A 14,541-nucleotide genomic window follows, 5' to 3' on the forward strand; every position below is an offset into this window, starting at 1 on the left:
CCCATTGTCCCCAGGACCCATTGTGACATTCAGGGGACCCCCTTTGTCTCTGGGGCCCATTGTGACATCCCAGGACCCCACATTGTCCCCAGGGCCCATTGTGACATCCTGGGGACCCCACTTGTCCCCAGGACCCATTGTGACACTATGGGAACCCCCCCTTGTGCCCAGAGCCCATTGTGACACTGTGGGTACCACCCTTGTCCGCAGGGCTCATTGTGACATTCTAGGACCCCACTTTGTCCCCAGGGCCCATTGTGACATCCTGGGGATCCCTCCTTGTCCCCAGGGCCCATTGTGACATCCCAGGACCCCCCATTGTCCCCAGGACCTATTGTGACATTCAGGGGACCCCCTTTGTCACTGGGGCCCATTGTGACACCATGGAGACCCCCGCTTGTCCTCAGGGGCCATTGTGACATCCTGGGCACCCCCCATTTTCCCCAGGACCCATTGTGACATCCTGGCCACCCCCTTGCTCCCAGGGCCCGTTGTGGTACCATGGGGACACCCCCTTTGTCCCCAGGGCCCATTGTGACATCCCAGGACCCCCCTTTGTCCCCAGGGCCCATTGTAGCACCATGGGGACCCCCTTTGACCCCAGGGCCCATTGTGGCACTATGGCAACCCCTTTTGTCCCCAGGGCCCATTGTGACATTCTTGGACCCCACTTTGTCCCCAGGGCCTATTGTGACACCATGGGGACACCTCCTTGCCACTGGGGACCCATTATGACACCATGGGGACTCCCCTTATCCTCAGGAGTCATTCTGACATCCTGGACACCCCCCCTTGTCCCCAGGGCCCATTGTGACATCCCAGGACCCCCCATTGTCCCCAGGGCCCATTGTGACATCCACTGCACCCCCCTGTCCCCAGGGCCCATTGTGACATTCAGGGGACTCCTCTTTGTCCCTAGGGCCCATTGTGACATCCTGGGGACCCCCCCTTGTCCCCAGGGCCAATTGTGACATCCTGGGGATCCCTCCTTGTCTTCAGGGCCCATTGTGATGTCCGAGGACCCCCCATTGTCCCCAGGGCCCATTGTGACATCCTCTGCACCCCCTTGTCCCCATGGCCCATTGTGACATTCAGGGGACCCCTCTTTGTCCCCAGGGCCCATTGTGACATCCTGGGGATCCCTCCTTGTCCCCAGGGCTCATTGTGACGTCCCAGGACGCCCCATTGTCCCCAGGACCTATTGTGACATTCAGGGGACCCCCTTTGTCACTGGGGCCCATTATGACACCATGGGGACCCCCCTTGTCCTCAGGTCTCATTCTCACATCCTGGACACCCCGCATTGTCCCCAGGGCCCATTGTGACATCCACTGCAACCCCTTGTCCCCAGGGCCCATTGTGACATTCAGGGGACCCCTCTTTGTCCCCAGGGCCCATTGTGACGTCCCAGGACCCCCCATTGTCCCCAGGACCCATTGTGACACTATGGGGACCCCCCCTTGTGCCCAGGGCCCATTGTGACACTGTGGGTACCACCCTTGTCTGCAGGGCTCATTGTGACGTCCCAGGACCCCCCATTGTCCCCAGGGCCCATTGTGACATCCTCTACACCCCCTTGTCCCCAGGGCCCATTGTGACATTCAGGGGACCCCTCTTTGTCCCCAGGGCCCATTGTGACGTCCCAGGACCCCCCATTGTCCCCAGGACCCATTGTGACACTATGGGGACCCCCCCTTGTGCCCAGGGCCCATTGTGACACTGTGGGTACCACCCTTGTCTGCAGGGCTCATTGTGACGTCCCAGGACCCCCCATTGTCCCCAGGGCCCATTGTGACATCCTCTGCACCCCCTTGTCCCCAGGGCCCATTGTGACATTCAGGGGACCCCTCTTTGTCCCCAGGGCCCATTCTGACATCCTGGGGATCCCTCCTTGTCCCCAGGGCCCATTGTGACGTCCCAGGACCGCCCATTGTCCCCAGGACCCATTGTGACATCCTGGCCACCCCCTTGCTCCCAGGGCCCATTGTGGCACCATGGGGACACCCCCTTTGTCCCCAGGGCCCATTGCGACGTCCCAGGACCCCCCATTGTCCCCAGGGCCCATTGTGACATCCTGTGGATCCCTCCTTGTCACTGGGGCCCACTGTGAAATCCCAGGACCCCCCATTGTCCCCAGGGCCCATTGTGATATGTTGGGGAGCCCTCTTTGTCCCCAGGGCCCATTGTGAAATTCAGGGGACCCCAACTTGTCCTCAGGGCCCATTCTGATATCCTGGGGACACTCTTTGTCCCCAGGGCCCATTGTGACATCCTGGGGACCCCATTGTCACCAAAGCCCATTGTGATATCCTGGCGACCACCTTTTGTCCCCAGGGCCCATTGTGACATTCAGGGGCCCCCGTTTGTCATTGGGGCCCATTGTGACATCCCAGGACCCCACATTGTCCCAAGGGCCCATTGTGACTTTCAGGGGACTCCACTTGTCCCCAGGACCCATTGTGACACTATAGGGACCCCACCTTGTGCCCAGTGCCCATTGTGACACCGTGGGTACCACCCTTGTCCGCAGAGCCCATTGTGACATCCTGGGGACACCCCCTTGTCCCCAGGGCCCATTGTGACATTTTGGGAATCCCTCCTTGTCCCCAGGGCCCATTGTGACGTCCCAGGAGCCCGCATTGTCCCCAGGACCCATTGTGACATTCAGGGGACCCCCTTTGTCACTGGGGCCCATTGTGAAATCCCAGGACCCCACACTGTCCCCAGGGCCCATTGTGACATCCTGGGGACCCCCCCTTTGTCCCCAGTGCCCATTGTGACATCCTGCGGACCCCCCATTATCCCCAGGGCCCATTTTGACATTCAGGGGACCCACCATTGTCCTCAGGGCCCACTGTGAGGTCCCAGGACCCCCCATTGTCCCCAGGGCCCATTGTGACATCCTCGGCACCCCCTTGTCCCCAGGGTCCATTGTGACACTATGGGGACCCCCCCTTGTGCCCAGGGCCCATTGTGACACTGTGGGTACCACCCTTGTCTGCAGGGCTCATTGTGACATCCCAGGACCCCCCATTGTCCCCAGGGCCCATTGTGACATTCAGGGGACCCCCCTTGTCCACAGGGCCCATTGTGACATGCTGGGGATCCTCTTTGTCCCCAGGGCCCATTGTGACATCCTAGGAATCCCCTCTTGTCCCCAGGGCCCATTGTGTCATCCCAGGACCCCCCATTGTCCCCAGGGCCCATTGTGAAGTCCTCGGCACCCCCTTGTCCCTAGGGCACATTGTGACATTCACGGGACCCCCCTTTGTCCCCAGGGCCCATTGTGACATCCTGGGGACGCCCTTTGTCCCCAGGGCCCATTTTGACACCGTCGACACCCCCCTTTGTCTCCAGGGCCCATTGTGACATCCTGGGGACCCTCCTTGTCCCCAGAGCCCATTGTGACAGCCAGGGGACCCCCTTTGTCCCCAGGGCCCATTGTGACATCCTGGGATCCCCCCTTTGTCCCCAGGGCCCATTGAAATGTCCCAGGACCACCGTTTGTTTCCAGAGTTCATTGTGACATCCTGGGGACCCCATTTGTCCCCACGGCCCATTGTGGCACCATGGGGAACCCCTTTGTCACTGGGGCCCATTGTGACATCCCAGGACCCCACTTTGTCCCCAGGGCTTATTGTGACACCATGGGGATCTCCCTTGTCCCCAGGGCCCATTGTGACATCCCATGACCCCCCTTTATCCCCAGTGCTATTGTGAAATCCTGGGGACCCCTTTTGTCCCCAGGGCCCATTGTGACATCTGGGGAACGCCCTTGTCCCCAGGACCCATCGTGGCACTGTGGGGACCCTCCTTGTCACTTGGGCCCATTGTGACACCATGGGAACACCCTCTTTGTCCCCAGGGCCCATTGTGACATCCTGGGGATCCCTCCTTGTCCCCAGGGCCCATTGTGATGTCCCAGGACCCCCCATTGTCCCCAGGGCCCATTGTGACATTCAGGGGACCCCCTTTGTCACTGGGGCCCATTGTGAAATCCCAGGACCCCACATTGTCCCCAGGGCCCATTGTGACATCCTGGGGACCCCACTTGTCCCCAGGACCCATTGTTACACTATGGGGACCCCCCCTTGTGCCCAGAGCCCATTGTGACACTGTGGGTACCACCCTTGTCCGCAGGGCTCATTGCGACATCGAGGACCCCCCTTTGTCCCCAGGGCTCATTGTGACATTCTAGGACCCCACTTTGTCCCCAGGGCCTATTGTGACACCATGGGGAACCCTCCTTGTCACTTGGGACCCATTGTGACACCATGGGGACCCCCCCTTTGTCCCCAGTGCCCATTGTGACATCCTGCCCACCCCCCTTTGTCCCCAGGGTCCATTGTGACATCCTGGGCAACCCCATTGTCCCCAGGGCCCATTGTGACATCCTGGGGACACCCCCTTGTCCCCAGGGCCCATTGTGACGTCCTGGGAATCCCTCCTTGTCCCCAGGGCCCATTGTGACATCCAGGGGACCCCCCCTTGTCCCCAGGGCCCATTGTGACGTCCCAGGACCCGCCATTGTTCCCAGGGCCCATTGTGACATCCTGGGGATCCCTCCTTGTCCCCAGGGCCCATTGTGATGTCCCAGGACCCCCCATTGTCCCCAGGGCCCATTGTGACATTCAGGGGCCCCCGTTTGTCACAGGGGCCCATTTTGACATTCAGGGGACCCACCATTGTCCTCAGGGCCCATTGTGACTTTCAGGGGACCCCACTTGTCCCCAGGACCCATTGTGACACTATAGGGACCCCCCCTTGTGCCCAGTGCCCATTGTGACAGCGTGGGTACCACCCTTGTCCGCAGGGCCCATTGTGACATCCTGGGGACACCCCCTTGTCCCCAGGGCCCATTGTGACATCCTGGGGATCCCTCCTTGTCCCCAGGGCCCATTGTGACGTCCCAGGACCCCCCATTGTCCCCAGGACCCATTGTGACATTTAGGGGACCCCCTTTGTCACTGGGGCCCATTGTGAAATCCCAGGACCCCACATTGTCCCCAGGGCCCATTGTGACATCCTGGGGACCCCCCCTTTGTCCCCAGTGCCCATTGTGACATCCTGCGGACCCCCCTTTGTCCCCAGGGCCCATTGTGACATTCAGGGGACCCCACATTGTCCCCAGGGCCCATTGTGACATCCTGGGGACCCCACTTGTCCCCAGGACCCATTGTGACACTATGGGGACCCCCCCTTGTGCCTAGGGCCCATTGTGACACCGTGGGTACCACACTTGTCTGCAGGGCTCATTGTGACATCCCAGGACCCCCCATTTTCCCCAGGGCCCATTGTGACATTCAGGGGACCCCCCTTTGTCCCCAGGGCCCATTCTGATAACGTGGGGACCCCCTTTGTCCCCAGGGCCCATTGTGACATGCTGGGGACGCTCTTTGTCCCCAGGGCCCATTGTGACATCCTGGGGACCCCCTTTGTCCCCAGGGCCCATTGTGGCACCATAGGGACCCCCTTTGTCACTGGGGCCCATTGTGACATCCCAGGACCCCCCCTAGTCCCCAGGGCCCATTGTGACATCCTGGGGACGCTCTTTGTCCCCAGGGCCCATTGTGACATCCTGGGGACCCTCCTTGTCCCCAGAGCCCATTGTGACATCCAGGGGACCCTCTTTGTCCCCAGGGCCCATTGTGGCACCATAGGGACCCCCTTTGTCACTGGGGCCCATTGTGACATCCTGGGGACCCCCCCTGTTCCCCAGGCCCCATTGTGACATCCTGGGGACCCCCTTTGTCCCAAGACTTCATTGTGACATCCTAGGGACCCCCCTTGTCCTCAGGGTCCATTGTGACAGCCCAGGACCTTACATTGTCCCCAGGGCCCATTGTGATATCTGGGGGACCCCCTTGTTCCCAAGGCGCATTGTGACATCCTGGGGACCCACCCTTGTCCCCAGGGCCCATTGTGACATGCCAGGACCCACCATTGTCCCCAGAGCCCATTGTGACATCCTCGGCACCCCCTTGTCCCCAGGGCCTATTGTGACATCCTGGGGACCCCTCTTTGTCCCCAGGGCCCATTCTGACATCCTGGGGATCCCTCCTTGTCCCCAGGGCCCATTGTGACGTCCCAGGACCCCCCATTGTCCCCAGGGCCCATTGTGACATCCTGGTGATCCCTCCTTGTCTCCAGGGCCCATTGTGATGTCCCAGGACCCCCCATTGTCCCCAGGGCCCATTGTGACATCCTCTGCACCCCCTTGTCCCCAGGGCCCATTGTGACATTCAGGGGACCCCTCTTTGTCCCCAGGGCCCATTCTGACATCCTGGGGATCCCTCCTTGTCCCCAGGGCCCATTGTGACGTCCCAGGACCCCCCATTGTCCCCAGGACCCATTGTGACATCCTGGCCACCCCCTTGCTCCCAGGGCCCGTTGTGGCACCATGGGGACACCCCCTTTGTCCCCAGGGCCCATTGTGACATCCCAGGACCCCCCTTTGTCCCCAGGGCCCATTGTAGCACCATGGGGACCCCCTTTGACCCCAGGGCCCATTGTGGCACCATGGCAACCCCTTTTGTCCCCAGGGCCCATTGTGACATTCTTGGACCCCACTTTGTCCCCAGGGCCTATTGTGACACCATGGGGACCCCTCCTTGTCACTGGGGACCCATTGTGACACCATGGGGACCCCCCCTTGTCCTCAGGACTCATTCTCACATCCTGGACACCCCCCATTGTCCCCAGGGCCCATTGTGACATCCACTGCACCCCCTTGTCCCCAGGGCCCATTCTGACATTCAGGGGACTCCTCTTTGTCCCCAGGGCCCATTGTGACATCCTGGGGACCCCCCCTTGTCCCCAGGGCCCATTGTGACGTCCCAGGACCCGACATTGTCCCCAGGGCCCATTGTGACATCCTCTGCACCCCCTTGTCCCCAGGGCCCATTGTGACGTCCCAGGACCCCCCCTTGTCCCCAGGGCCCATTGTGACGTCCCAGGACCCCCCTTTGTCCCTAGGGCCCATACTGATACCGTGGGGACCCCCTTTGTCCCCAGGGCCCATTGTGACATCCAGGGGACCCCTCTTTGTCCCCAGGGCCCATTGTGACGTCCTGGGGACCCCCCCTTGTCCCCAGGGCCCATTGTGACGTCCCAGGACCCGCCATTGTCCCCGGGGCCCATTGTGACATCCTGGGGATCCCTCCTTGTCGCCAGGGCCCATTGTGACTTCCCAGGACCCCCCATTGTCCCCAGGGCCCATTGTGACATCCTGGGGATCCCTCCTTGTCCCCAGGGCCCATTGTGATGTCCCAGGACCCCACATTGTCCCCAGGGCTCATTGTGACTTTCAGGGGACCCCACTTGTCCCCAGGACCCATTGTGACACTATAGGGACCCCCCCTTGTCCCAGTGACCATTGTGACACCGTGGGTACCACCCTTGTCCGCAGGGCCCATTTTGACATCCTGGGGACACCCCCTTGTCCCCAGGGCCCATTGTGACATCCTGGGAATCCCTCCTTGTCCCCAGGGCCCATCGTGACGTGCTAGGACCCCCATTTTCCCCAGGGCCCATTGTGACATCCTCGGCACCCCCTTGTCCCCAGGGCCCATTGTGACATTCAGGGGACCCCTCTTTGTCCCCAGGGCCCATTGTGACATCCTGGGGACCCCCCCTTGTTCCCAGGGCCCACTGTGACGTCCCAGGACCCCCCATTGTCCCCAGAGCCCAATGTGACATCCAGGGGACCCCCTTTGTCACTGGGGCCAATTGTGGCACCATGAGGACCCTCTTTGTCACTGGGGCCCATTGTGACATCCCAGGACCCCCCCTGGTCCCCAGGGCCCATTGTGACATCTGGGGGACCCCACTTGTCCTCAGGGTCCATTGTGACAGCCCAGGACCTTACTTTGTCCCCAGGGCCCATTGCGATATCTGGGGGACCCCCTTGTCCCCCGGGCCCATTGTGACACCATGGGGACCCCCCTTTGTCCCCAGGGCCCATTGTGACATCCTGGGGTCCCCCCTTTGTCCCCAGGGCCCATTGAAATGTCCCAGGACCACCCTTTGTCCCCAGGGCTTATTGTGACACCATGGGGATCTCCCTTGTCCCCAGGGCTCATTGTGACATCCCACGACCCCCCTTTGTCCCCAGTGCTATTGTGAAATCCTGGGGACCCCTTTTGTCCCCAGGGCCCATTGTGACACCATGGGGAACCCCTTTGTCACTGGGGGCCATTGTGACATTCCAGGATTCCACTTTGTCCCCAGGGCTCGTTCTGAACACCTTGGGGCCTCCCATTGTCCTCAGGGCCCATTGTGACATCTGGGGGACGCCCCTGTCCCCAGGACCCATCGTGGCACCGTGGGGACCCTCCTTGTCACTTGGGCCCATTGTGACACCATGGGGACCCCCCCTTTATCCCCAGTGCCCATTGTGACATCCTGCGGACCCCCCTTTGTCCCCAGGGCCCATTTTGACATTCAGGGGACCCACCATTGTCCTCAGGGCCCATTGTGAGGTCCCAGGACCCCCCATTGTCCCCAGGGCCCATTGTGACATCCTCGGCACCCCCTTGTCCCCAGGGTCCATTGTGACACTATGGGGACCCCCGCTTGTGCCCAGGGCCCATTGTGACACCGTGGGTACCACCCTTGTCCCCAGGGCTCATTGTGACATCCCAGGACCCCCCATTGTCCCCAGGGCCCATTGTGACATTCAGGGGACCCCCCTTGTCCCCAGGGCCCATTCTGACACCGTGGGGACCCCCTTTGTCCCCAGGGCCCATTGTGACATCCTGGGGACCCCCTTTGTCCCAAGATTTCATTGTGACATCCTGGGGTCCCCCCTTGTCCTCAGGGTCCATTGTGACAGCCCAGGACTTTACATTGTCCCCAGGGCCCATTGTGATATCTGGGGGACCCCCTTGTTCCCAAGGCCCAGTGTGACATCCTGGGGACCCCACCTTGTCCCCAGGGCCCATTGTGACATCCCAGGACCCCCCATTGTCCCCAGGGCCCATTGTGACATCCTGGGGACCCCCCCTTGTCCCCAGGGCCCATTGTGACGTCCCAGGACCCCCCATTGTCCCCAGGGCCCATTGTGACATCCTGGGGATCCCTCCTTGTCCCCAGGGCCCATTGTGATGTCCCAGGACCCCCCACTGTCTCCAGGGCCCATTGTGACATCCTCTGCACCCCCTTGTCCCCAGGGCCCATTGTGACATTCAGGGGACCCCTCTTTGTCCCCAGGGCCCATTGTGACATCCTGGGGACCCCCCCTTGTCCCCAGGGCCCATTGTGACGTCCCAGGACCCCCCATTGTCCCCAGGGCCCATTGTGACATCCTGGGGATCCCTCCTTGTCCCCAGGGCCCATTGTGACGTCCCAGGACCCCCTATTGTCCCCAGGACCTATTGTGACATTCAGGGGACCCCCTTTGTCACTGGGGCCCATTGTGACACCATGGAGACCCGCGCTTGTCCTCAGGGTCCATTGTGACATCCTGGGCACCCCCCATTTTCCCCAGGACCCATTGTGACATCCTGGCCATCCCCTTCCTCCCAGGGCCCGTTGTGGCACCATGGGGACACCCCCTTTGTCCCCAGGGCTCATTGTGACATCCCAGGACCCCCCTTTGTCCCCAGGGCCCATTGTAGCACCATGGGGACCCCCTTTGACCCCAGGGCCCATTGTGGCACTACGGCAACCCCTTTTGTCCCCAGGGCCCATTGTGACATTCTTGGACCCCACTTTGTCCCCAGGGCCTATTGTGACACCATGGGGACCCCTTCTTGTCACTGGGGACCCATTGTGACACCATGGGGACCCCCCTTGTCCTCATGACTCTGACATCCTGGATGCCCCCCATTGTCCCCAGGGCCCATTGTGACATCCACTGCACCCCCCTGTCCCCAGGGCCCGTTGTGACATTCAGGGGACCCCTCTTTGTCCCCAGGGCCCATTGTGACATCCTGGGGACCCCCCCTTGTCCCCAGGGCCCATTGTGACGTCCCAGGACCCCCCATTGTCCCCAGGACCCATTGTGACATTCAGGGGACCCCCTTTGTCACTGGGGCCCATTGTGAAATCCCAGGACCCCACATTGTCCCCAGGGCCCATTGTGACATCCTGGGGACCCCCCCTTTGTCCCCAGTGCCCATTGTGACATCCTGCGGACCCCCCTTTGTCCCCAGGGCCCATTTTGACATTCAGGGGACCCACCATTGTCCTCAGGGCCCATTGTGCGGTCCCAGGACCTCCCATTGTCCCCAGGGGCCATTGTGACATCCTCGGCACCCCCTTGTCCCCAGGGTCCATTGTGACACTATGGGGACCCCCCCTTGTGCCCAGGGCCCATTGTGACACTGTGGGTACTACCCTTGTCTGCAGGGCTCATTGTGACATCCCAGGACCCCCCATTGTCCCCAGGGCCCATTTTGGCACCATAGGGACCCCCTTTGTCACTGGGGCCCATTGTGAGATTCCAGGACCCCCGCTTTGTCCCCAGGGCCCATTGTGACATCCTGGGGACCCCCTTTGTCCCAAGACTTCATTGTGACATCCTGGGGTCCCCCCTTGTCCTCAGGGTCCATTGTGACAGCCCAGGACCTTACATTGTCCCCAGGGCCCATTGTGATATCTGGGGGACCCCCTTGTTCCCAAGGCCCATTGTGACACTCTGGGGACTCCCATTGTCCCCAGGGCCCATTGTGACATCCCAGGACCCCCCATTGTCCCCAGGGCCCATTGTGACATCCTCTGCACCCCCTTGTCCCCAGGGCCCATTGTGACATTCAGGGGACCCCTCTTTTTCCCCAGGGCCCATTGTGACATCCTGGGGACCCCCCATTGTCCCCAGGACCCATTGTGACACTATGGGGACCCCCCGTTGTGCCCAGGGCCCATTGTGACACCGTGGGTACCACCCTTGTCCGCAGGGCTCATTGAGACATCCCAGGACCCCCCATTGTCCCCAGGGCCCATTGTGACATTCAGGGGACCCCCCTTTGTCCCCAGGGCCCATTCTGATACCGTGGGGACCCCCTTTGTCCCCAGGGCCCATTGTGACATGCTGGGGACCCCCCCTTGTCCCCAGGGCCCATTGTGACATCCTGGGGACCCCCCCTTGTCCCCAGGGCCCATTGTGATATGCTGGGGAGCCCTCTTTGTCCCCAGGGCCCATTGTGAAATTCAGGGGACCCCAACTTGTCCCCAGGGCCCATTGTGACATCCTGGGGACCCCATTGTCACCAGAGCCCATTGTGATATCCTGGCGACCGCCCTTTGTCCCCAGGGCCCATTGTGACATCCTGGGTCCCCCTTTGTCCCTGTCGAGGGTTAAGATTGCGGGGTGACAATCAAACCCTGGCAGATGTGTTGTCAACCTCCTCTCCCCCCCCCAATTCCCCCTTTTGCCCCTCCCTCTCCCCCCTTCCCACTCAGCACAGGCGATCGGGAGGGGAAGAAGCACAGAGGGGAGAGAGTTGGAAAAGTTCAAGATGTTTTACTGATGCTACTGATGAGAACAGAGAAAATAATACAAATATACAAAACCCATCTTGTAAGTCTGAGCAACTGCAGAGCCAGCACCCAAAGTCCTGGATCAGACTCTGCAGCCAACCGGAGCTGGATTCAGTCTCTCACTGGCCTCCGTTCGCAGGGACGACCAGCAAGGTCCTCTCCTGATGTCGGCCATGAGGAAAAAAGGGAGAAAGGGAAAAGGGGCGAGATCCTCGTGATCTCCCACTTTTATATGAAGTATTCACGTGAATGGAATGTTATTCACCGTTGGTCAGTCTCTCGATCACCAGTTTCTCGTTGCCCCTCTCGCGAGATGTCCATCTGTGCTTGTCAATAAGTTTGCATTCCCTTGCTGGGTTTAACCAAAACATGTGTCTGGTTCTCCAGGAAAATGCAGCTGACATGAAGGCTTTAGCTGACAGGCAAATTCACTAAAAGAGAAACTTGTTTTTAACAAAACCAGGACATTCCACCCCTTATCATATGACATTCACTGAATACTTAAACCTTATCAATACAATCTATCAATACAATCTAATTAATCACTACTACTATATATATATACATATGTACATATATACACAGGAGTAATTAATCAGTGGACCATCCTTTGAAAAGTTCATTAAGTTCATTTTGTCACCACAGTCTCCCAGGGCAGGGAAAATGGTCCAAGTGCATCTCATGACCCCTGTTGGTGGGTTAAGGACACCAACTTCCAAGAAGGTGTCGGGCGCCACTCGAAGAAGCCGGCGCTGGTTTCATCACCATTGTCTTGATCTGAAAGACACTTATTAAACATTGTTAGTGCGGCAATTCACATCGTACAGTTCAGCATTGCACATTTTCACCTGAAATCCAATCCCCTTGAGGTGCACACCGAACTTCTCCATCCTTAAGCATCACCCACCAGGTGCTGCCAGGTCCCTGGGCAAAAACAATCCCACGAATAGGTTTGCCTGTGCCCGAGGCAGGAGGAACCCAGACTGCCTTTCCTAACATATTTTTCATGTGTACTACAGGGACTTTATCTCCTTCCACAGTCCATAGAATTTCTGATTGGGCAGGCCCGGCTCGATTGGTTGATCCCCTGGTGTTGCCCAACCAAGTGGCTTTTGCTAAATGTGAATCCCAGTTTTTAAAGGCTCCACCACCAAGTGCCTTTAGTGTAGTTTTTAACAAACCATTGTACCTTTCAATTTTCCCAGAGGCTGGTGCATGATATGGAATATGATACACCCACTCAATACCATGTTCTTTGGCCCAATTGTCTATAATACTGGTTTTGAAATGAGTACCATAGTCTGATTCAATTCTTTCTGGCGTACCCGGCCACCAAAGGACTTGCTTCTCAAGGCCCAAGATGGTATTTCGGGCTGTAGCATGAGGTACGGCAGACGTTTCCAACCATCCAGTGGTTGCTTCCACCATTGTAAGTACATAACGCTTACCTTGACGTGTTTGTGGAAGTGTAATATAATCAATCTGCCAAGCTTCTCCATACTTACACTTTAACCATCGCCCCCCACATAAGGACCCCCCATCTAAGGACCCCCCAGTTGTGCCCAGGGCTCATTGTAACATATCAGGACGCCCCATTGTCCCCAGGGCCCATTGTGACGTCCCAGGACCCCCCGTCATCCCCAGGGCCCATTGTGATATCCTGGGGACCTCCCTTTGTCCCCAGGGCCCATTTTGACACCGTGGGTATCCCCCTTGTCCCCAGGGCCCATTGTGACATCCTGGGGACCCCCCCTTTTCCCCAGGACCCATTGTGACATTCCAGGACCCCCCATTGTCCCCAGAGCCCATTGTGACATCCTGGGCACCATCCTTGATCCCCAGGGCCCATTGTGACATCCCAGGACCCCACTTTATACTGAAGGCCCATTGTGACATCCTGGGGACCCCCATTGTCCCCAGGGCCCATTGTGACATTCAGGGGACAGCCTTTTTCCCAAGGGCCCATTGTGACATCCCAGGACCCCCCTTTTTCCCCAGGGCCCATTGTGGCATCCTGGGGACCCCCTTTATCCCCAGGGCCCATTGTGACATCCTGGGGACTCCCCTTGTCACTGGGGACCCATTGTGGCACCGTGGGGACCCCCCATTGTCCTCAGGGCCCATTGCGACATCTCAGGACCCCCCAGTTGTCCCGAGGGCCCATTGTGGCATCCGAGGACCCCCCTTTGTCCCCATGGCCCATTGTGACACCATGGGGACCCCCTTTGTCACTGGGGCCCATTGTGACATCCCAGGACCCCCTTTGTCCCCAGCTCCCATTGTGATAGTCAGGGGACCCCACTTTGTCCCCAGGGCCCACTGTGACATCCTAGGACCTCCCTTTGTCCCCAGGGCCCATTGTGACATCCGGTGGACCCCGTTGTCCGCAGGGCCCATCGTGGAACCATGGGGACCCTCCTTGTCACTTGGGCCCATTGTGACACCATGGGGACCACCCCTTTCTCCCCAGAGCCCATTGTGACATCCTGGGGACCCCCATTGTCCCCAGGGCCCATTGTGACATTCAGGGGACAGCCTTTTTCCCAAGGGCCCATTGTGACACCGTCGGAACCCTCGTTGTCCCCAGGGCCCATTGTGATATCCTGGGGACCCTCTTGTCCCCAGGGCCCATAGTGGCACCCTGGGGACCCCCTCTTTCTTCCCAGTGCCCATTGTGACATCCCAGGACCCCCATTGTCCTCAGGGCCCATTGTGACACCATGGGGACACCCCTTTGACTCCAGGGCCCATTGTCACATCCCAGGACCCCCTTTGTCCCCAGGGCCCATTGTGACATCCTGGGGACCCTCTTTGTCACTGGGGACCCATTGTATACACCATGGGGACCCGCCTTTGTCCCCAGGGCCCATCGTGACACCATGTGGACCCCCCTTGTCACTGGTAACCCATTGTGACAGCATGGGGACCCCCCCTTGTCCTCAGGGCCCATTGTGACATCCTGGGCACACCTCATTGTCCCCAGGGCCCATTGTGACATCATGGGGACCGCCTCGTCCCTCTCGCCCATTGTGGCACCGTGGGGACCCCCCTTATCACTCG

The 14,541-nt window shown here is 59.7% G+C and overlaps 1 long non-coding RNA gene across 2 annotated transcripts in view; it reads left to right on the top strand.

Annotated features, from left to right (window-relative positions):
- The window catches only part of LOC139825687 (uncharacterized), a 156,593-nt gene that overhangs the window by 10,848 nt on the left and 131,204 nt on the right, over positions 1-14,541 (top strand). The window contains exon 3 of one of the 2 annotated variants that reach the window (XR_011735910.1): positions 11,404-12,106. The exons of the other annotated variant lie outside the window; for it this stretch is intronic. This is a non-coding gene — a long non-coding RNA (uncharacterized lncRNA). Of the gene's footprint in view, positions 1-11,403; positions 12,107-14,541 lie in introns of those variants that run through there. 2 annotated transcript variants of the gene reach the window in all.

This window comes from Patagioenas fasciata, chromosome 27, assembly GCF_037038585.1.
Source record: "Patagioenas fasciata isolate bPatFas1 chromosome 27, bPatFas1.hap1, whole genome shotgun sequence".
Lineage (NCBI taxonomy): Eukaryota > Metazoa > Chordata > Aves > Columbiformes > Columbidae > Patagioenas > Patagioenas fasciata.